Genomic DNA, 22,108 nt, shown 5'->3' with positions numbered 1-22,108 from the left:
TATTTTTCTATGAAGGCTTCAGGTGCACAGATATCATTTAAGGTTGTATTTAAGCTGCTTCCTGCCTGTGGTATTGTGCACATTGTGGGAGACCACTTTCCTTCTGCCAGAGTGACCCCCCCCCAGGGACTGTGCCCTACTCCAAGTAAGGGATCATTTCACTTCCTAGTAGTCAATAAATTCTTCATGCGCAAGCAGTCCACATAATCAGGGCTTTGAGCAGCCATGTTTTGTGGAAAGATCAACTTCGCCAATTTATCAGTCACTCTATTGATCTGTCCCCAGGCATCTTTATAACACACCACTAGATATTTCACTTTGCAACTTGGCTGGGGAGTTTCCCATGAATGCAGTCCTGAATACAGAAGTGTAGCACCTAGACCCCCCACGCCACTGTCCTGGGGAAGGGCAGGCCTCCCGGCTGCAGACTCCTTTACCCTGCCTGGGATACTGCAATAGGCAGATGAGCAAGACGGGGGAGTTCTAGAAGCCTGGCCATGGGGCCCCGTGCAGATGCTCTGACAGGCGTGCTTGTTCTCCAGCTCCCCCTGGGTACAAGCACCAGAGCTGCCTCATCTCGGGTTGGCTTTTCCGTCTGCCCAGTCCTGCCTCCTCTGCCTTCCTTTCCATACTTGATCTCTCATAAATATTCCACATCCCAAACTCTGCCTCAGCACTTCCTGAGAACCCAAGCTGTGGCCTCGCTGCTATGGAGGCCCTGTTTAAAATGCGATTCCTGAGGACCGTGTGTGGAATGCACAGAACATTGGTTTCCATCTCCGTTCCCCCCAATGTGGTTCTGTCTCTACTTTAGGTGGTGACTAATCTCCATCACATCAGGAAACATCACTTTTAAGTTTTACTCCTTAAAGTGGGGTTCGAGAATCAGCAACATCAGTATCAGCTGGTGGGTTTCTTTGGGAGTGTGTTGAGTCTCAGTCCCACTCTAGGACCGGTATGACAGAATCCAAAGGTTAACAGGAATTCATTGAAGTTGGTAAGCATCGTCCTATTGAAAGGCAGCTGTCTGTAAGTGCAGCCTAGGCTGGAGCTCAGGGGAAGGGTGTAGATCCAGTCCTCCTGGCTGACTAAGTTGACTTTATATGTGGGATGAGATAAGAAGGCTTCACACAGAGAAGGAAATTTGTGGATTTACCCTCCTGGCTTGAGTACAGAAATATCTCATTTGGAGAAGCAGCATGAAATGTGAAGAAAGATAACCAGCACCTCCCAGCTGGCCATCAGAGCTGCCCCAGAGCTGTCTCTCATTCAGCCCCACTCCCCTGTCCTCCAGGAGAGGAGATCCAGCATCGGATGGGCTTTGCCACGTCCATCTCTTCCCCTGCTGATTCACCAAATGTCTGGCTCAGGAATGAGTGAATAAATGAAAGAAGCCAGAGAAGATGAGACTGAAATCCTGAGAGGTTCGTCAAATAAGGCAGCAGCAAGAGATGTGACTATTTGGCCTCTGAGCCAAATCATGTGAATGTTGATTTAGGCATTTGTCACTTGGACACAGCAAGGATACAAGAGACGTGTGAAGAGCTGCAGGTCAAGCTTCAAAGAGGGATTTTAATGAACTGGCCATACTTCATCATTCTGATAATCACAGAAATTAGAAAAAGAAATGAGAGGCTTGGCAGGTCATCCAGCCCATCTCCTACCTGGATGGGAGAGAGCTCTCCTGTCGATCTGGTGGGGTTGATAGCAATGCCTGGTTGAAACGATTTCTGTTCCTAAAGAAAATGAGGAATGGGTTCGAAAGTGCTCCTTGGCTTCCTTCTCCTACAAACACTATAGTTTAAATTCTTCCCTTCTCATCTGCAAACTATTCCTCACAGGTGGAAGTCAAGTGTTACTCTGAAGTAAAATGTCATATTTGCTCTGTTTGAGTCATGCATCACCAGGGTGGGCTAGAGTGTGCACCAGCTGCAGCTGCTGAGTACAAGGCTCAGGGCTGAACACATCAGGGGTTTAATTCCTGCACGTGCTACACCCTGAACAGAAGTCAGCAGGGGGATACGCTTAGGATCACTCAGGTCCCCCCACTGCTGAGGATAGTTCAGTTTCTCTTCCACAGTCACTAGAGGGAAAAGATAGGAACAGGTGAATGCACCTGCCTTTCCTAGAAGTGGCACCCGTCACTTCCGCTGTCACTGTTTTGGCTTGTGTGCCTGAGAGGGACAGCAGAAATAGCAGTGGGCAGCATAAATGATCTCCATGAGGAAGAGGTCTCCAACAACGGGAAGGGTCAGCCTCTTTCTCAAGACCCCCAACAGTAAGAAGAGACATGGTCAGTGTAGGCAGTGGCTTTAGCACACCTCGTCTTACTCAGTGGATTCTTGGCCCCTGTGAGGGTTGACATCATGTGTGAACTTGAGTGGGCCACAGATGCCCGGATAGCTGGCTAAGCCTCAGTTCTGCATGTGCCTACCAGGGTGTTTGTGGAAGAGATGAGCATTTGGATGGGTGGGCTGAGTGAGCAGATGGCTTCGCCAGTACAGGTGGCAGCAGCCAAGCCCTAGAGGCCTCAGAGGTGGAGGAAGGTGGAATTTGTTCTCTATCTGACTGCTGAGCTACAGCATGGATTTTCTGCCCTGGTGTGGGGGCTCTCAGGCCTTCCGGATACACCACCAGCTGCCCAGGTCTCTAATGGGCACGAGCAGATCAGCCCCTTGATATGCACATCTCCTCCAGGTTCTGTTTCTCTAGAGGATCCTGACAACCACCCTCCTGTGGGAAGACTTGCAGTGACAAGAGAGAAAACCACTCGATGATAGAGGTTATGTTTTTTTTAAAAAAGAAGTATAGATGAAAGAAAAATGAGTCTAATAGAAACCCAATATTCAAAAGTAGGTCACTGCATCGTGGGTGCCCATGTAGGCTGAGGAAGGCAGCCACGTGGACAGGAAACCCACCTTGACAGGCTGCAGCCCAGTGGTGAGGAGAGAGTCATATGGAGAAGGCAGCCCGATGTCAGGTGGGGTGAAAACTATTGCACTGGACAGAATGTAAGGGTGGCCCAGCATGAGAAGCTGGACACTCATTGAAGCAAAGGAGCCATCCTCTCAAGGGACAGGTGGCAGTTGAAGCAAGAGATTGGTTAGATATAGGATTTATCATTAGCTGAATGAAAAAACATGGGAGTGTAGTTTTTCTATTTTTAAGAAGCAATGTACAAATATGGAAAGAGAAAATGAAAATGAGACCTGTATTGTTGAACTGGAATTGGAGATTATTGGGACAGATTCCTAGTTGGATGGTGGATGGTGAATGGATGGGTGGATGGATGGGTGAATGGGTGGATGGATGGATGGGTAGGTGAATAAGTGAATGGATGGATGGATGGATGGATGGATGGATGGATGGATGGATGGATGAGTGGATGTTTGGATGGATGGATGGGTGGGTGTATGGATGGGTGGTAGATGAATGAATAGATGGGTGGATGGGTGGGTAGGTAGGTAGATTGGTGGGGGGATGGATGGGGGATGGATGGACAGGTGGGGATGGGTGGATGGATGGTGGATGAATGGTGGATTGATGGGTGGATGGTGGATGAGTGGATGGATGGATGGAAGGGTGGGTGGGTAGATGGATGGATGGATGGGCAGATGGATGGGTGGATAGATGTAGGGGTGGAGGGGTGGATGGATAGGTGGATGGATGAATGAATGGATGAATGGGTGGATGAGTGGATGTGTGGGTGGATGGATGGATGAATAGATGGGTGGGTGGATGGGTGCATGGATAGATGGGTAGGTAGGTAGATGGGTAGGTGGGTAGATGGGTGAATGGGTGAATGGTGCATGGATGGGTGGATGGATGGTGGATGGATATGTGTGTGTTATACACACTTATATTCCCTAGGTACCCTCTGAGGTGCTTAGGAGTACCAGTACCAGCAGCAGCAAACATACCTAGCTCCTGGGTCTTGGCTTCTAAGTACCAATATCCACTAAAATGAACCAGAACCTGGGAGAAATTGTTTATCCTCTGTTGGGAAGAAAAAGTATGATCTGATTTTAGAACATCCTTTAGTGAAAAAAGGTGCTCCGAGAATGATGAAAGCATGTTTTCACAAGTGAAACCAAACCAAAGGGGTTTCTCTGATCAAAGGGGAAACAATTTGAGAATTTACATAAATAATGACAGTAATCAATTCTAATCCAAAAATAAACTCAGAAATGAGAAGCACATACAGGTATAAATGGACAGGCAGACAAGAGTTTGGTGGAAAATGGGACAGTTATGTAATCACAAAGATCCTCCCCCCAAATGCCTCCTAATTCCATTTGGGACAAGAGTAAAACTAATGGACAGGCCTGAGAGGCACCACTTCAGACTAGTGATCAGAGGGAGCATTACCAGTAACAGGACTAAATGAAGTCATGTGTCTACTGCTAGCACATAAGACTGTAGCAGTCTGCTATGTCCCTGGCAGGGACACAGGATCTGAATCCATGATGAGAAGATATTCGACAAGATGAGAGACGTGGTTCTTGGCCTGCAGTTCTTGAAACAGTCAAGGTCACAAGGGTCAGACAAAGATGGAGGAAGTGTCCTGGGCTAAAGGAGTCGGAAGAGACAAGAGACATGATGAGAGATTCAACAGGTGCCTTCCATGGAGAAACTTTTGATGTCAAAAACATTATTGGGACAACAGGTGGAACTGGAATGGAGCTGAGCACAAGGACTAAATGGTAACAATGCAGCAATGTTAATTTCCTGGTTTTATGGTTACAGAACAGCTTGTAAGACAATTACCATGTATGTAAGAAATTCATGTTGAGCTATTTGGGGAGGAGGGGACATCCCTCTAAGGGTTTAGGTAAAACAGAACACAGTACAGTTCTGTACTGTAAAGACAATTTTGATGAGCTTTTATTGCTTCAAAAAGATTAAAAGTTATACTAAACAATGAGAATATAGTAATGATATATTAACAGAATAATAAAGTTATAAAGCTGAATAGTATGACTCCAATTTTGTTGTTTAACAAGGAACGCACACACACATGTGTGTGTGCTCAAACACACGTGTACACATGTGTGCACACACACATATATGCAAGCCCAAAAGTGAATGGCATCATCTCCAGGTGGGACGATTAAGTCTGGAGTCATTGCTGTTGCTTCTCTGAGTTGTCCAAAAGCCACTGTCAGAAACGTGTTTTCCTACTGCGATGAGAAAAGATGGCAAAAAAGGTTGATTGTTTTTGAGGCTTTTGTGAATTCTCCTGGCACCATGAGACTGCAGCCCTACACAGCAAGCTCCCAGCCTCACCTGCATGGTGAGGCTGGGACAGGGAAACTTCAGGAGAGAGCATGACGCTGCATGTCTGGGTACTGAGTTTCCTCTCACTTTGCCTGTTGCCCAGAAGTTTCTTGAAGATCCCCCAAGGGGAAGCACTGGCGACGCTTAACCTCAAAATTAGCTGGCTGCTGAGTATATTGCCAGCATTAATCACTGGCAGCCAGACTGACTTTCTTGGCTTTGCTCAGAGCAATTTAAGGCTGGTACATATTCAGCAAGAAGTTCAGTATGTAGGAGGCCGGGAGGTGGGTACTCTCTCAGGGCCTCCAGTCAGCCTATCTCCAAGGCCAAGGACTGCAAGCTGTTAACAAGCCTCCTCCCTGCGCCCATCACTCATAATCAGAGAGGCGGGCTGGGGAGAATGGCCTTTGGCTGGGCTCCCAGGTGTGCAGAGTGGAGCAGATGCTTCCTGGCGTGGCCACCTCCATCATCCCTTGAAGCCTTTGCTGAGGACACCATGGCAAACCTCAGTGCTTCTTCTCTGGAACTTGTAACAGATTTGTAAATGCATCTTAAATGAAAAGATGAACAGTTGAAGTCCAATTCTCTTTTCTCCGATGATAGGGATGGAATCCACTGGGGCCTCTGCACGCTAGGGAAGTGCTCTAACACTGAGCTACACCCCAGTCCCAAGTCAAATTCTTCTTTAGGACTGAATGATGGCAATATCTGAAAAGTGTCTCTACCTGGCTCATCATTAGTGTCACCTGGAGAAATTGTGAAAAACAGGCCAGATGTATGGGCTCCCATCCGCATACCATGTACCCCACAAGCCAGAGACCCTCATGAGTTCAGCAAGAAGAGTAAGAATGATCCTATTGGACTTTGTCCCCTACAGGGCAATTTTTAAGCACGTATAAATTAAATTAGTAATTCAGAAAACAAGGAGGAAAATATAAGCCACCATGAAAACCCTTCAAGCAGATATGGCTTTTCAAGTTGAGAATATAAAGAGCAACCTCCAACCTGGAGACTCATCCATTTGGCTCAAATTTAGAAGCTGCATTAGGAAGACAACAGGCAATGAAAAGACAATCATTCCTAATTATAATATTAAGAACAATCTTCTTCGCATTAGGGTGGCACTTTATGGTTTGCAAAGCCCCAACAGGTATTTTTATTTAAATAATAATTCTCAAATGGCAGTATAAAAACAACTTACATGAGAACCCCCTGTGGGGCTGGGGAGGACGCTGGTTTCCTGAGTCCCACCCTAGTCTTATGGAGTCAGATCTTGGGAACAGCAAATAATATAACATCTGAACCAAGTATCCCAGGGCTTCTTATGCAGGGAGATGTTTAAAGACAGCGGAAGAGCTTCCAAGCCCCCTTGGGAGACAAGGCAAGTAGTGGACTTGGTCAAGATCATGCAGGAGTGCCCTGGTGACCTTCACTCCTGGCAGCTCAAGAGAGCCCTCAGAGCCACAGGGCTGCACAGCTCCTGGTGAGGACCCTGGATGGTCCTGGAGAATCTCCCTGCCTGACCCTGCAGCTTCCTCCCAGCAGCAGAAGACCAGACCCTATTGAGGGAGATGAAAAAGGAAGCTATTCTCTCTGACCCGACACAAGTCCTCTTCTTCCTGAGCCACACTCCCGGGATCCAAGGGAAGCCCTTTTAGCTGCCTCATATGCAGGGTCTTCTGAGAGCAGGGCTCTGCACGGTGACCAAGCCCCTTGTTGCTTCTGTTCAATGCACAGGATGCAAGTGGCAAGAAGAGCAAGTGCACTTGGTGAGAAAGACAGCAGTAGGGCCCCAAGGCGCAGAGGTGGGCGGGGATGCAGGGCATGCATGCACAAGCCTGTGACTTATAGCCAGGACAGAGGGCACCCATCACACCACTTGGGGAGTGGGCAGCATGCCAGTGGGGTGGAAGACACATGACAGGGCTCCTTCTCCCTCGTCCCTGCCCTCCCACCTTACCTGGCCAACAGGTGCTTCACAATTCACTCCTCTCCTCCGAGGAAATGTGGGGCCCAAAGCAAACAGGCTGCAAGACTTCTTCCATGATGCACTTCCATGAGTCACTGCACTACCCCCAGGCACAGTTCCCAAGACCCCAGGACCCTTGTCCAAATCTGAGGGGGAAGGAACTGGGAGCAAGAACAGCTGAGGAGAAACTTTCTACCAGCCAATTCAAACTGGAGGGTGGGAATAGGGGTCGCAGACAAAGAAATAGAGTTATACATATTTTTAAGGAGTTGTTTTCCTGGGAAACCTACATTCATAGATCCATATTTAACCTGCCAAGCTTTTAGGAAAGTTGGGTGCTGAAAGAGTTGATGTCCAGGAAGAAACTCTTCTCCTTGCTTTCCTGCTCCACATGTCACAGGGACTTCCTGTGATCTGGATCTCTCCAGAGTCAGGGCTCCTCATGTGCTTTGGTGCTTGGGTACCAAATCAACAACACAGACCCCATTAGAGGCCTGATGCCCCATTTCCCACAACCAAAGACGTTCTTCAAACATCAGTCTCGATGGACAGGATTCAGGAGGCAGATCTTTCCCTTCCTGCCATGGTACCACAAACCTCAAAGCACTTCTGTTCAAGTTAGGCAAGGCACCTCTTTGCTAAAAATTCTTCCATCTGATAAAGGGCAGTCATAAGAAATCTATGGTATTTGATGCTTTCTGCGAAAAAGTGTGATAACAAATATACAAAATTTTCTGAAGTCTATAATAGAAATAGCACACCCATAGAAGAGTGCAGTGTACAACTCCTCCAACTGTACATACAAGTCCTGTATCATTCATCATTTTCACAAAATTTGACTCTGAAAGAACATTGTGATATAAGCAGTGAGGAGGTCATTGCAGCTGGTGGTTGTTTTGAAACACTTGATCACTGAGCGCCATAAAGGCTAACACTCAGCTCCACTTTCAGATTGCAGGAGCTTCCACCCACAAAGCGGAGAGGCATACGCCAAGAGCTTTGAAACAGACTGGGATGATGCAAAAGCAAGCTTGAGGCTTGCAGAGGGTGGGGCAAAGCGTAGGTGAGGATGCGTGTATGAGTGCTTCTTCAGTAAAACATGGATGCACCCAAACCCTAACGGAGGGCCTATCATTTTTTTTCTCCCCAAGAGTATTGACCTCTAACTCTCAAAGTTCGCAGATGATCTTCTGACTTGTTCAATAACAACTCGGGGTATTGCACCCACACCTAGTAGTGAAGGAGACCTTGATAGTTTATCTTTTACTTTTAACAACCAATTCAATCAGAGAAAGGGAAATCTTGCTAAACAGGACTTTTTGATGGCTCTTATGGACTGCACATTTCCCTTTATGGGTACTTATATAATATTGTCTTATCATCTCACAAGAAGCAAAAAAGGGCACAGTCCTGTCTCCCCCAAGACCGGCTCCAGGCTCCTCTGATGTGGCCCCTAAATCTGGAAATCCCGCCCCACTCCCACGGGGCCTACTCTGAGGCTCCCTCCAAGGCAGAGCTAGCAGGAGGGGCTTCCCTGAATTACTGATACCTGGGGCTTTCCTCTCCCTGGAGAGAAGTTATCAGACTATTTGGAGAGCATGTTCCCTTCCCATGAGCCCAGCCAAGAAATGCAGAGGCAGGATGCAGGGCACTCCCCAAGGCAGAGGGGTTCAGAAAGCCCCCTTCATGAAGAGGAGCCAGGTCTCTGCAGGTGAAGAAGTACCCGTTCGCCTGCCAGGAATTGACCTTGACACTTGGAAGAAAAGAAGAAAAACACTTCAACCCAACCCAAATCAATCTCACTCTTTTCCACGGAATCGTCATGTCAGGTATCAGCGAAGTTTACCATTCATTTTCTTGCTCGTCTTGTTGTTGAATTTGTTCTTTTATCCTTGCACACTATTTTTCTGATCGGGTTCTTCTCATGTTAGCATTTGCTTCCTTTTTCTTTGTACATTTCAGTGGGGAAAAATCATGGTGGTTTTTCACGGTGGAGTAAAAAATGCTAGCACTCAAAGTAAGAGCTGGGTTATTTTAAAAGGAACACTCGTGACTGTTTATATATTTTTAAATAGCTGAGGAAAAGAAACTGGGGAGAAAATAGACTCTCACAATTCACAGAGGAAAACAGAAAATTATCCAACCCCCACAACTCCATCCCGAGAGTGGAATCATCCAGATTGGCCATCATTCTTGGAGAAATGGAGTAATTAATGGTTCGGTGGAGACAATGCTCTGCAGACACAGGAGAGAGATGGAGAGGTTTCACTGCACAACTCAGGGCTGGGAGGTGTTTTCTAACCTGAGCATGCAGAGCAAATGTGTCCTTACCACTGCTGGGTCGGTGGAGCCAGCCGCTCTCCTGTGCTCCATCCCAGCCAGGAGAGCACAGCCCTGCAGCTGAGCAGCCCTCCACACCCTCCATACCTGTTTCCAGGTTTTCACCTGCCTTCATCACTGTCAACTGCTTCCTCACCCCTCCATCCCAAAGTGGACCCTTGGCTGCTTCTTGCTTTTCCTTCTCCTTTTTGATTGGAAATTTATGGAAAAAGAAGCATGAAAATATTCTACTGGGTGGACAGGCCATTTTAAGTCATTTTTTCCTCTTGTCATGAAGATTAAAAAGTAGTAATATGGAAATCACTAGCCACTCTGCATTCATTTTCCTACATTTTCTCCTCTTATTGATTACACTTTGACAACAAACCTTAAACAGGACAAAAACAGAAAAACAATGAGAGGAGGAGAGGGAACAGGAGCAGAGGGGGAACCCGCTTCCCTCACCCCAAACCCTGAGCAGAGGGCAGCTGTTTGTGGGTGTCTCTGACTCCCCAGGAATGGCCATACCAATGGCCTCTAGGAGTCCCCCACCACTCCCTGTTCCAGGAAGCCCCAGTTCTTGGAAAGTCAAAATGTATGTTCTTGAGGCACCTTCATGGGAAGTAAAAGCCTCCCAGGCTCGGTACGTATAATAATAAATTTTTCTCTTTATAAATATCAATAATTGGGCCTGAAAACTATGCAGAAAGTCTTCTTCCTTTGCAGGAACTTTAAACACACACTCTGGCTACCCAGCAACAGCTGGTGTCATGGATCCTTCTAAATATGATCTCTCTTGCACACACACACACACACACACACACACACACACACACACATACAGACACACACACACAATCTTTACCCTAATGAGTCACATCCTCTGAGGTCAAGGGCAGTAGCATGGCCATCACCAGGAGCTCATTGGAAACACAGAATCCAGCCCCACCTAGACCTCCACCCTGGGGTCTGCATCTGTCAAGATTCCCAGGTAACTCTTGCATGGTAGTCTGCAAAGCTGACGGAGAACTTCAGGGTCAAATCCACAAAGGAGCCAGTTTCTATCAGAAAGGTCGGGGATAGCAAAAAAGCCATATTTGATTGCAAGATGTTTGAAATGCACATTGAAATCAGGTCCATGTTATAGCTTCTTAAATCCCACGCCCCTCTTCCAAAAAAGATCATTCGGAGAGCAAGTTCAATGCCATAGCTCCCAAGTTCTGAATGCTAGCAGGTGTCACAAGCCCTCAACACCTCTCACGGTCGTTAGGTCTAACAGTCTGGGGACCTCACCGTGCCCAGTGGCCACCGCCATTCACAGGATAAGTGGTCTACCTGGGGAAGGTGGATCCCTCATGTCCAGCACCTCATCAGAGGCAAGGTGGGAGTGCCATTACCCTTCAACCACTCCACATGAAACATCCAGGAAAAGGGAGTGTCACCACCTCTGTACACCAGGTACCTCACAGTCAGTACCCATGGTAAGGGTAATTTGTCACTCTTAGACGAAAATGTTGATGTCAAAATTTAAAGCAGTAACTAGCTAAAAGTGGAGCCTAAAAGAAAACAGAACGTTATCCAGGTGGCCAGAAACCCGAAGAAAAGTAGGAAACAAGCTTAATTGCGGGGGGAGGGGGGAATGTAATAGAAGATAACTAGATAATGAAAGTCCAGCCAAACCTGGGACCCAATCGGGATCAGTGAGATCCTACGTACAAGCTCTTGGTTTCCTTCAGCTTTGTTTGGTGGGTTTTGGTCTGGAGGAAACTGCTGGCTACAGACAGTCTCTAGCATTTGTTGATCAATACATCAAGGAAGAGTCAAAAGAGATAGGAGCCGTCTAGGAAGGGAAGGCACCGGCATTGATGAATGCAGACAGGGCCAATGCAAATACTCTGCTCAATTAGCATTTTTGTGAACCTAGCGATTTCTGAAAACAGTTTTCAGGTCATAGAATACGCAGTGAGCGTCTGCCTTCCTGCAAGAAATAACTAGACGTCTCCACTCCTGCTCCTCAGCCTATCCTGCTCCATCTCAGCCTCCTCCCTTCCTCATGCCACTCAGAAGATCTTCCTGAGGGCTGACTTGCTGCAGTCCTAAGTTAGGGCTTCCAATTTTAGTCATGGTGGTAGGCCCTTGATGGCACTCCTACTGTGTTCCGGGCACTTCACGGGTCTCATTTAATCCTCACAACCATTTCTTATTTACACATAAAATGACTTAAAGCTCAGACACATGGAAACACCTGTCACAGGCAAATGAAGTCTGCAGGAATTCAGCTAGTGTTGGTCCAAAATCCACACCCTTCCTTTGACATCCTCCAGCCAGCATCTCCCATCAGCCTTACTTTTCTGGCCGGTGGGTTTGGGGATCTCCCCTTCCTAGAAGCTGGCTTCAGACAGCACCTTGCTCAGACCTCATCTCTCCACTCGGAACCCACGATTGCAGGCACCTCCCGCGTGGCGCAGATGGGGCCCCAGTGCCTTTACAAATGGACTTTCTCTTGAAGGTTCAAATGGATGTTGTCTTCCAAAATATGTACAATAGAAGTAGGAGTTAAAGCTGAGCCCTTTGCCAAAGTTCTTCTATGTTCATAAGTACTAAGAGAAATAAGAACAAGACCAAAAGATGCCTGGGGGCTCGTCTATGGAAGGCATTGCCACGTTGCTCTCCTTGGTCATCGTCTCTCTGGGTCCCTTCATAGGTACCCCTAGGTGCTTCCTATACTCCTGAGTCATTTAGTCAATACAATGGCCACTACCAAACACCCTCCAGCACGGCCAGCCCTGTTGTGAAGTACAGGCACAAACTGAGTAGAGAGACCCACGTCAGAGCAGGTGCATGGCCAGAGGACGCCACTCCCACTTAGGGGAAAGCCCCGTCTCCTGCCTCTCTGCGTGTCACTGGGCGTTTTCATATTAAAAATCAAAATTGTTGACTGTCAGCTCTCTGAGGATACCCGGGATGGAGGCCACATCGCCACTCTCCAGACAATTTCCTGAGGAGGGGGGAACAGCTTCCTGGAGACAAACGGCTACTTTGACTTGGAGATAAGTCACAATCACACCAGGTGTGCCTCCTCGTGTCTCTTTGGACCAGTCCTCACTGTCACCGGCTACAGAACTCTCCCTCCCCCTTTGCTTTCATTGACTACAAACCTGGAAACTGAGCCAAGTCTCCACAGGAGACCTGTGTGGCCACAGTTCCACCTCAAAGGAGTCTCTGGTTGAGAGCAGGGCAGAATTGTTCCCCAAAGTCTTCACCTTGAAGACACTGGTCCTCATCCTCGCCACTGTTCTTCACACGGTGAGTGACCCTGCAATATTCTAGGGCATCTTTCCCACCTAACTTCCTAACAGTAAGTCCTTCTGAAAGAAGAGTTTACTGAGTTCATTGATTCTCTTGGCAAGCTTGCAACACTTGGCTTTGAACAGATTAAACCCAGTAAAGATTTCCAATACCAAATTGGAGGACATTACCTGAAAATTCTGTTTTCTTAAACTCCAGGAAAAAAAAAATCAAGAGGAAAGAAGGAAGGAAAGAAGGAAAAAAGGGAGGGAGTGAAAGAAGGAGGGAAGGAAATGAATCATATAGAAGTGCATATTTTCAAATCTAAAAGGACAAAACAATTCAACTAACATATATTAACCTTTATTCTATAACAGATATAAATAATTTTATGAATTCATATGGCCTATCCAAAAGACAAAATAAAATATTGCACTAAATTTAGATATGGGATATTTGGATTTACAATCAGCTAAACAGATAAATATATACAATTTAAGGAGTTAAGGCAAAACCAGATGATACTTCAAACATGACAGAAGGTTTGAAAAATAGGTGTTATTAAAAACAAGGGCATCCCATCTCCAGTTAATAAAGCCATCATGTCTAAGGAAAAAAAAATCCCTTAGGTTTTTAATAAAGTAGTTATTATCAATCATGTTAATTAAAGTTGAGCAATAAAGAATAAGATTTCCCACAGAGGAGAGCTGTTTTACCAAGGTTTGGGGACCGAGCACTTAGAATTTGGGTAAGCAACTTTTTCCTTGTCAGATTTATGATCTATTTTTCCTATTAGAAAATATAATTTGGAAAATATGACTCTTTCACATATATAATTAAAATACAATTATGAATACAATTCTCTTTCTTTTCTTTGTTCTTTTCTCTCTTTTCTCATTGAAGGAAACCATACAGGTGATCTCATAGCCACGGTAAGTTTCCAGGCAAGCCATCTATTACCTTCTTTGTGGAAAAAACACAAAACCAGTCACTAAAACCCATTCCCAGTTTCTTTAAGAAAACAGAACAGACGAATTCCAAAGAAATTTAAAAAAGCATAATCAATATATCCACACAGAGTACAGTTCTTTGGCAGCATCACATGAACCATTGACTGAAGCCAGAACTTTTAGAGTGTTCTAATTCCTAGACCCGGTTGCCAGTCTTTAAAAATAAATAAATAAAAATTCGCATCTGCAATGAATTCAGTAATTCCAGGAAATATTTAAATTCAGAACAAACCTTGAGACAGCTTTTGACTGTTACAGGTGAGCATAGATAAGCATGATCTGCTTTGAGTCCCGATCCAAATATATTCAAACATACACACACATGAAAATAATCTGAAATTTTGTGTTGGTTTGGACAGGTCTAGAATCCTTAAAGAGAATCTATATTCACCCATGAGAAACCAATAAAAGACATGAATCCAGGGATGAAAAATGATCTTCCAATAACTCAGGAGTGGGCTTCCCCTCACCTGGATAAACGGAGAAGTCAGATTCTATAGGGTGAACACCAGGAAGCCGGAGAACGTGGAATACTGCCAGCCTCCAACCAAGTTACCTTTCTCCAGTTTTAGGTAAACCTTGTCCTCTTTGTCCAGATAGAGTAGGATTCCATTTGTGGCAGCTTCGCGAGTCACATCTTTGTCCCCAGCAAATGCAGATATTACTGGTTTTCCATTTAACATCAAATTCACCTACAAGGAAAAACAAAATCAATACGGAGCACTCTTTAAAGTTAAGAGGGGATGAGATGACCCACTGTGAAATATCCAGGAAACATATCCCCCCTCTTTCAAATTAGCTGACTGTGTGGTCAGATTATGTATCTACTGAGTTGATTTTTTTTTTATTTCTCCCACAGAAATTTCCTTACATTCCTACACACACACACACACACACACACACACACACACACACACACACACACACACAATACCACCCAGAGAGCAACCTTGTGGAAGTCCTGTGAACATGGGCTTCTCAGCATGCCCACTAAGGTTACTCCTGTCCTTATCCTCCACAGACCCTCTGGGATGAAGAGGGCGGGGCTTGGAGCCCTCCAGTGCTCTTGGACCTGATAGACCAGATGCAGCCAGAGTCTACTAATTCCTTTGCAGGTTTCCACCAACTACAACCTACACAGCTCTGAAAATCATTTGAAATAACAGAGTGCGTGCACATGAGTGTGCCTGTGAGTGTTTTCTTCTTCTATTTTCCCTCATAAGAAAAGTGGGCTAAAAATAATCACCACTGCCACTAAAAGAAAGCTTAATAATGGATAATTAGCAAAAGAATGGATTCAGACTTGTATTAACTTTTTCCCCCCATACTGTGATTTTGATTGTGTGTCAAACATTACATAGATTTCTAAATATTGGAGCTTGGAAAAAGTTTTCCCATGAAAGTAAATTTGCTTACTAGAGAGTCACTCCTTTTTAGTTTAGAAGTAATATGAAGTGAATTAAATCCAAGACTGACCAAGTTAGCCATTCTCTAGGCAGGATAAGTAGATGGAGTGTAATCTACCATTCCCATGGTCATAATATATTAAATAACTATCAAGCATAAGATAAAATGTTACCCTAGAATTCCATTAAAATGTGTTCTTGTTATTTGTCATTAGCATATTTCAATATCACAGGAAAATAGCTCCATTGCTGTTTTTGAGTGGGAGGGCAAGCCCATTATCTAGAACAACACAGGCCTACTTTCAGTCATGTACCCGCAACTGATAAGAATTCACTACCACCAAAGTAAAAGGGTAAACTAAAGCGTAAATGCAACATTTCATTTAAAAAGAATACCTAATTGCTGTCTTCCACAAGTTTATGTGGATAGTTAACTATATCTCATAATTTTTTAAACGAGAACAAATTTGTTTTATTTACTTAAAATGAACTTGCAAAGCTCTGCTGGTTTTATAAGTTTTTTCATTACAAGTTCAAATAATTTTTACATGCACCAAATGAAATCAAGATCTTAAAGAGATTTGTGTCACTAAATTTTTACCAAACCATATTTTTTAAATGTTTGGATATCAGTTAGGTAATAGCTTTGCTTTTCTACGTGCTTTTTGTTACATGCCTCAATAGGCATTGTATATAAAGAAGAAAATTGGAAATGAAGTGTTTTAAAAAACAAACTATAAATATGGCTGTTTATTTTAATGATAAAAACACATCTTTGAATAAATACTTAAAAACATAACCCACTAGAGATAAACACAGTTGTTTAGGGAGACAGAGAGAATGGGTCAGAACACATACCTGGATTGTTTGGCTCTGGGTAGACTTTAATTACTTGAAAACTGAAACTGTAAATTCCTTTCCTTGGTGCTACGAAGACAGACTCCAATGTGAAAAAATTACCCACATTAACTAGAATCTATAAACAAAAATAATAAATAACAGTAAATTATTATAATACTTTTTTCTATAAGGAAAATATATTTCCTTCCTCCCTTCCTGCCTTTTATCTTTCCTTCCTTCCCTCCCTCCTCTTTACTCAAAAACTAACTTCAGTAACCACAGAGCATAAAACATCTTTCCTCTTAAGAGACTTGGACCACACACTTGTGTATTGGAAGGATCCTCTTTCTTTTAAACAGTACAGAAAAAAAATAAAGTAAATGTTTTGTATTCGTGCCTCAATTTCTAGCAGGGTTCAATGGTTCTGAAAACATCTGAGAAACATATGAGGGCTTAAAGTATTAACTTTGCTCTGAGAATCAGATAAAGGGCATCTGCTATGGAGATACATTCCCACCATCCACAAGTCTTTGCAATATCCAGAAATGACGTTGCCAAGCCAGCCAATCGACATCTGTGGTCTCTCCACAGTCATCCCTGGACATCTCACACAGAGCCATGGGTACCCCTCCTCTGTGTGACATAATCCTTGACACTGAACGGTTGGTGCACAAAGTGATATGAATGCCTGGCCCTTCCCTGAGCCTCTACCGGAGCTTTCCTAAGATCCATGGCCATTTTATTTTTTCATGTGCCATCTAAACCTGAATTGTAATATTTTGGCAATGAGTCAGCCCTTCTCGGGTGCCAAAGAATAGAGAGTGAATGAGGCACAGTGGGATAGGTGGCCTTTCTGTGTTCCTCTCAGTGTCACACCTTATCCTCCTATCAATCATCTGCTCTTTATTTAATGTCCCCCCAAAAAATGAAAAATGAAAAGTGAAACAAGGCTCTGTTTTGAAGAGGGCAGCAGTGGGCTTTGTAGCCCAGGATGTTCAGCATGGTTCTTCTGGTTAGAGCATTAACTCTGAATTTCCATAAGTGACCTCATAAGCTAGGTTTGCAATGCCACATAGGCCAGTCGCTTCCTACGAGAAGGGGGGCAGTAAAATAACAAGGGTTTCTTCACGTCTCTCCAAGACATAAATCTGTAAGTGGCATTCAAAAAAAATCAGAAATCCCTATAAAGATACATTCTCTAAGTATCAGTGGCAATATGCTACAATCTCTTTTAAAGGCTGCTTTCTTGTCAAAATTAATACATTTTCATGCCTCTTGCATGATTTCCTAAAAATGCACTACTGGCTCTGAGCAACAGTGCCATGACAGTCAGGCAGGTGTACCAGGCTCAACTCCTGCCTTAATATACATGTAGGTGTGTGATTTTATTGAGATTCCACCCTCTTCCCAGTAAGCATCAAATTTCTTTTCTCTGACCTGATGATGGATGATCTTTCAACAAGTCACCTGCTGTGCAATAATCCCCAACAGAGGCTGCACAAAGAATTTTTTTTCAAGCACATTTAAAATAATTTCAGGTGCTTAGGAAGGACTTCCTGGCTCAGATATAAGTAGTATAATTCATTAGCAATAATGGAAATAGCAGATTAGTGTTGACTACACGTAAAGCAGGGTGTTGACTCTACATGGTAATTGGACTATCCAGGCACATCAAATTTATAACTAAATGAGTCTTGTTGTCTCTAAGATGTGTGGCTCCCTGCACAGAAGAGCAAACCCTTCTCCTCTTCTAATTGACAGAAAGGTAATTGAAAAGCACACTCCATTCAGAGGGCAGCAGGATGCTCACAGTATTCCAACATTTAATTAATGCATCAAAATTCAAACCAGCAATGGTGCTCCACTTTATTTCCATCACACTGGAAAATACAGCACCAAAACGCCCAAAGGGCTACTTAATTAGTTACAAATTATGGCTATTCCATAGTAATTCCCCAGAGAGACATACTCTGTCTTTGACCAGCTGGAGAAGGCATCACTTAGGAAAATTGAGTAGGGACCACAAATGTCACCTCATCCTTTCCTGGCACATCCTACAGCACTGTTTAACATGTGCTCCAGCACACAGTGCTTTGCATATGACTGTGAAGTGTGACTTTGGAATTTTAAGAGAGTCTGGGTACCCTTCGGGTTAAAATGAAAACTCTGGAGTCAGTTTTCTTCCTTAGGACGCTTTGCTCCAGCTAAGCTGATATCCTGGGGTTTCTCATCACTGCCAAACCGCAGAGCACCAAGCGGCAAAACAAAACAGAAGACCCAGCGTTCAGGAGTCTCGCCTCCATCCCCTGCCTTGCACCTCACTGTCTGTCTTTGCCCAGTGATTTGCAGTTCGCTGAAAGGACTGAAGCCCAGGAAGCGGGAACCATCTCCCCAGCGCTTCCCTGGGGGATCCTTGTGGATTCCCCATTCCTTTTCCTCCTTCCTGAGCAACTTTTCTCTGGTCCACAGGAAGGGCGTGTAGCCTACTCTAAGCAGCCACAGCTGCGCCCAGATGGTGAAAGAGGACCTCAGCCTCTCAACTGAGAAGTGAGATCTGAACCCCCATCCCCACCCCAGCCGTCCTCTGCGGCCACCTGCCAGATCTCTACTCAGGGTGTGGAGACCCGGATCTCTCTTGGGGGAGAAGCTTCTCCACCTGGAGAAACAAGTCAAACGTTTATCCGAAGTCCGCGAGGGCATCACAGAACAGCTTGTGCCACACACGCAGCGGAGTCAGCCAGAGCCAAGGGGCGAAGCTCTGCCCAGGAGATCCCCGTTTCCAGGGACCAGATTCCCCAGGATCCCGCTGACCTGTTGCTGTTAAACTTGTCCTGTGCTCTAGGGGCCGGCCTCTGCGCTCCCAAGCCTCTCCCCCACCGCGCTGCAGCCTCTGTTAGAGACCAAGAAGGAATGAGGGCCAGGGGTGGGCCAGGGGTGTCACATCAGAAGTTTCAGGCTCCGACATATTTGGGAAGGCGGGTGTCTAAATGAATCCGCACATCCCAATCAGAGGAGCTTAGCCCCACCAGGCAGCCCCTATCTGAGATTCCTTGAGATTACCCACTCAACCGCCCACCCGACTCCGGGTGCCCCGAATCCCTTGGGGTCTAACCTGATCGAAGTATATGATGTGCGTTTTGTTGCTCATCTCTGATGGCTCGTGGTTGGTGCTCCGCATGGCTGAAAAGGCCACCTTGGAGTTGGCCGCCCGGACAGATATCCCCAGAGGGGAAGAAGAGGAGCCCTTGGAGTCCGTGGTTGGGTTCGAGTCGCACACTACCAGACACTTGCCCTCCAGGACGATGGGCTCGGTGTCGTTCTGCGCCCAGACGGGCAGCCCTGGCAGCGTGAGGGCCAGCAGAACGGCCGGCACCACGGACAGCCCCCGGCGCGCAGAGCCCATGGTGAGCGGCGTGGGCAGCGACAGCCAGCTGGCGCTTCTGCTCGCCGGCGTCGCCTCCTACCCTGGGATCCCAGAGCTCCGAAAGATGCCAGTGGCTAGATGGACAGCGCTGCAGGAACGACGGCGGCGGCGCGCACACTTCCACCAATTCTGTGGGCTGAAGTCAAAGTCTCCCCTCGAGCTCTCTCGCTGGCTCTGTTGTTACCTTTGTCCTTTAAGGAGCTCATGCAGAATCCCTATCTACCCTCCTCAGCCCGAGAATCAGCCCTGCCTGGGGTCCCTGCACCCACCCTTATTCTTCTTCCACATCTAAAAGTCGCCAAGCTCTCACAATCACACCTCAATAGAAAAATAAATAAATAAATTTTAGCTCCAACCCAAGCACCCCCAGATGAAACACGGAGCAGGAAAGACGGCGGGGACTCAGAGAAGCCGCAAGAGCGGCGGGTGCCAAGCGGTGCAGTGTAGGTCCTGTGTGAGTCTAGCTTGCGCAGGGGCGAATTAAGAGGCTGGAGGTGTTTCCTGGGCTGAGAAGAACGTGAGCCTGTGTTCACAGCCAGGATGCTGGCGATTCTCGCTTTCCTTTGGTCAAAAATTCCCCGAAGCCTGGAGTCACTCCGACATAGGTAGGCAGCGGCGAGACCGCACTGAAAGCACAATTTCCTGGGATCAGTTCCAAGGTGCAGGGCAGCTGGGCTGGCGGCGTCTCTCTTCCCCAGTCCCTGTGCACAACTTTCTCTCCTAGAGCAGCTGGGAGAGCGCGAAGTGGGCACCCGCGAGCTATTAATAGGAGCACAGCGTCCAGCTGGGGTTGGCTTAAAGCTCGACCCGCTGGCTCCGGGGTAAAGGAGCAGAAGGCGTCCGGTGACCCCAGCGACCCCAGCTAAGCAGCTCCTGCCTGACGTTTAATGTACCCGGTAGCAAGCGGGACTCACAACACTGCTGGTTGACAAGGTCTGAGGCCACCTACCCCCCAAGATCGCGCGGCGCTGAAGGTGTGTGCCCAGAGAGAGGCGCTCACAGCCCCGCGCTTCCCCAGCTCGGCGCCAGGTCCCCCCCTCCTCAGTCTGGGCCTGCGAGGGGGGGCTGTGACTCCTCTCGCCCTCCCCAGCGTGGCATTGCGTCTCTAAGCGCCCTCCGAACCGAGCGCGGCGCCGCCAGCAGGGTTGCGGAGATGGATGGGCCGCGCCGTGGATTCACGGCCCGATGCCTGGAACACGGGGACCCACCCGTGCCCTCACCGTGCCTAGCCAGAATTCTGTCCTGCAGAGCCCTCGGGCCTGGCGAACTCAGGGAAGCCTGGGGACAGACCGCGGCCCGTCGGGGCGGCTAGGAGGAGGTGCCAGATTCCTTCCTTCTGCTCAGGGAAGATGTGCCTCCTAAGCCGCAGGGGTGCGCGCCTTTCCACTTGCACCGCTAATTCAGCCAGAAAAAGTGAAAGGGAGGCAACTCAGCCAGAATAAGTCTTCAGAAACTGTACCTCCTTTAAAAAATCGAAGAAAATAAACACAGCAACTTTCTCCTGTCTTGATGTGCCTCCCTTCTCCCTATGCCACCCCACTGCGATCTTGGCCTCTGATTGGTAAGCGTTATCTTCTTCTTCCGCAGCCACCAAGAAGAAGTAGAAGCTTGTCTCTGTGATGGACAATGTGAACTTGACCAAGTCACTGTCTTTGAGAGGGTGTAACTGCACTAAGAGTCTCTTCCACTTTCCAGGTCTATGAGCTTTGGGGACATGGCTCTCGGTACCAAATTCCCTGACTTCCATATGCCAGAGGGAAGGCACCAAGTCAAAACAGCATCCTCATCCACAACATCAGCCAGGTGGAGCTCCTTGAAATGTATTGACCACTTATCAGTTGAAGAGATGTGTGTTGAGTCATTGTCCCTGGGGTGGATCACTCTCCACTCAGTTCCTAGTAAACATTCTCCTTATCATGGCATTCAGGCCCATCCAAACAGAAGCCAGACCTGGATCTCCAGTCTTCTACCCTAATAAGGTCCTTTCTGAGGCCAGGTTTGGGTCATAAGCACTATGCCACCATTCCACTTGTTAAAATTGAAGATACTCCTGCAAGCTGGTCATCCCCTGGTTCCCATCTCCCTAGAATCTTGCAACTATTGATTTGATGCCTGGCACCACAGGGCCTCCAGATTCTGTTCCAGTGGGACAGTGTCAGTTTTGAGTGGCAGTTACCATGCTATTTGTTACAACGCTAAATGTCACCAATCTAAGTTGGAACCAAACACGTAAACTGGTTGGTGCCTTTTGAAGATGGCCATCATCTGCCCATCACTGATGCCCACCCTAGACTTGCACAGCTTCCCACCTGACCCCTCTCTGCACTTTGTAACTCCCTTTCAGCTTTCACCACAGGCTTCCTGGATGACATCTGAAATTGTCTTTTCATTTGATGCTGTCTTGAGAGCAGGTGCTGAATCGAATTTGGTTCCTCTTTTTCCTCCTGTAGGGGCAAGCACTCTGCCTTCCCTATTCAAGACAGATATTTAGTTACTAAGCCAAGCCTTGGGCTGTTTGATGTCCAGCTGGGAGGAGTTTAAGAAAACGCTCTGTTGACTATAGGATTGTTAAATA

General features: G+C 46.5%; 1 pseudogene; it reads right to left on the bottom strand.

The window, feature by feature from the left end:
- Positions 1–13,262: 13,262 nt before the first annotated feature.
- On the bottom strand, positions 13,263–20,322 carry LOC144373408 (cerebellin-4-like; annotated as a pseudogene).
- Positions 20,323–22,108: the final 1,786 nt, after the last annotated feature.

This window comes from Ictidomys tridecemlineatus, unplaced genomic scaffold, assembly GCF_052094955.1.
Source record: "Ictidomys tridecemlineatus isolate mIctTri1 unplaced genomic scaffold, mIctTri1.hap1 Scaffold_39, whole genome shotgun sequence".
In the NCBI taxonomy this organism is placed as follows: Eukaryota; Metazoa; Chordata; class Mammalia; order Rodentia; family Sciuridae; genus Ictidomys; species Ictidomys tridecemlineatus.
Note: the sequence above shows the minus strand (reverse complement) of the source record. Positions and strands in the feature narration are given on the sequence as shown.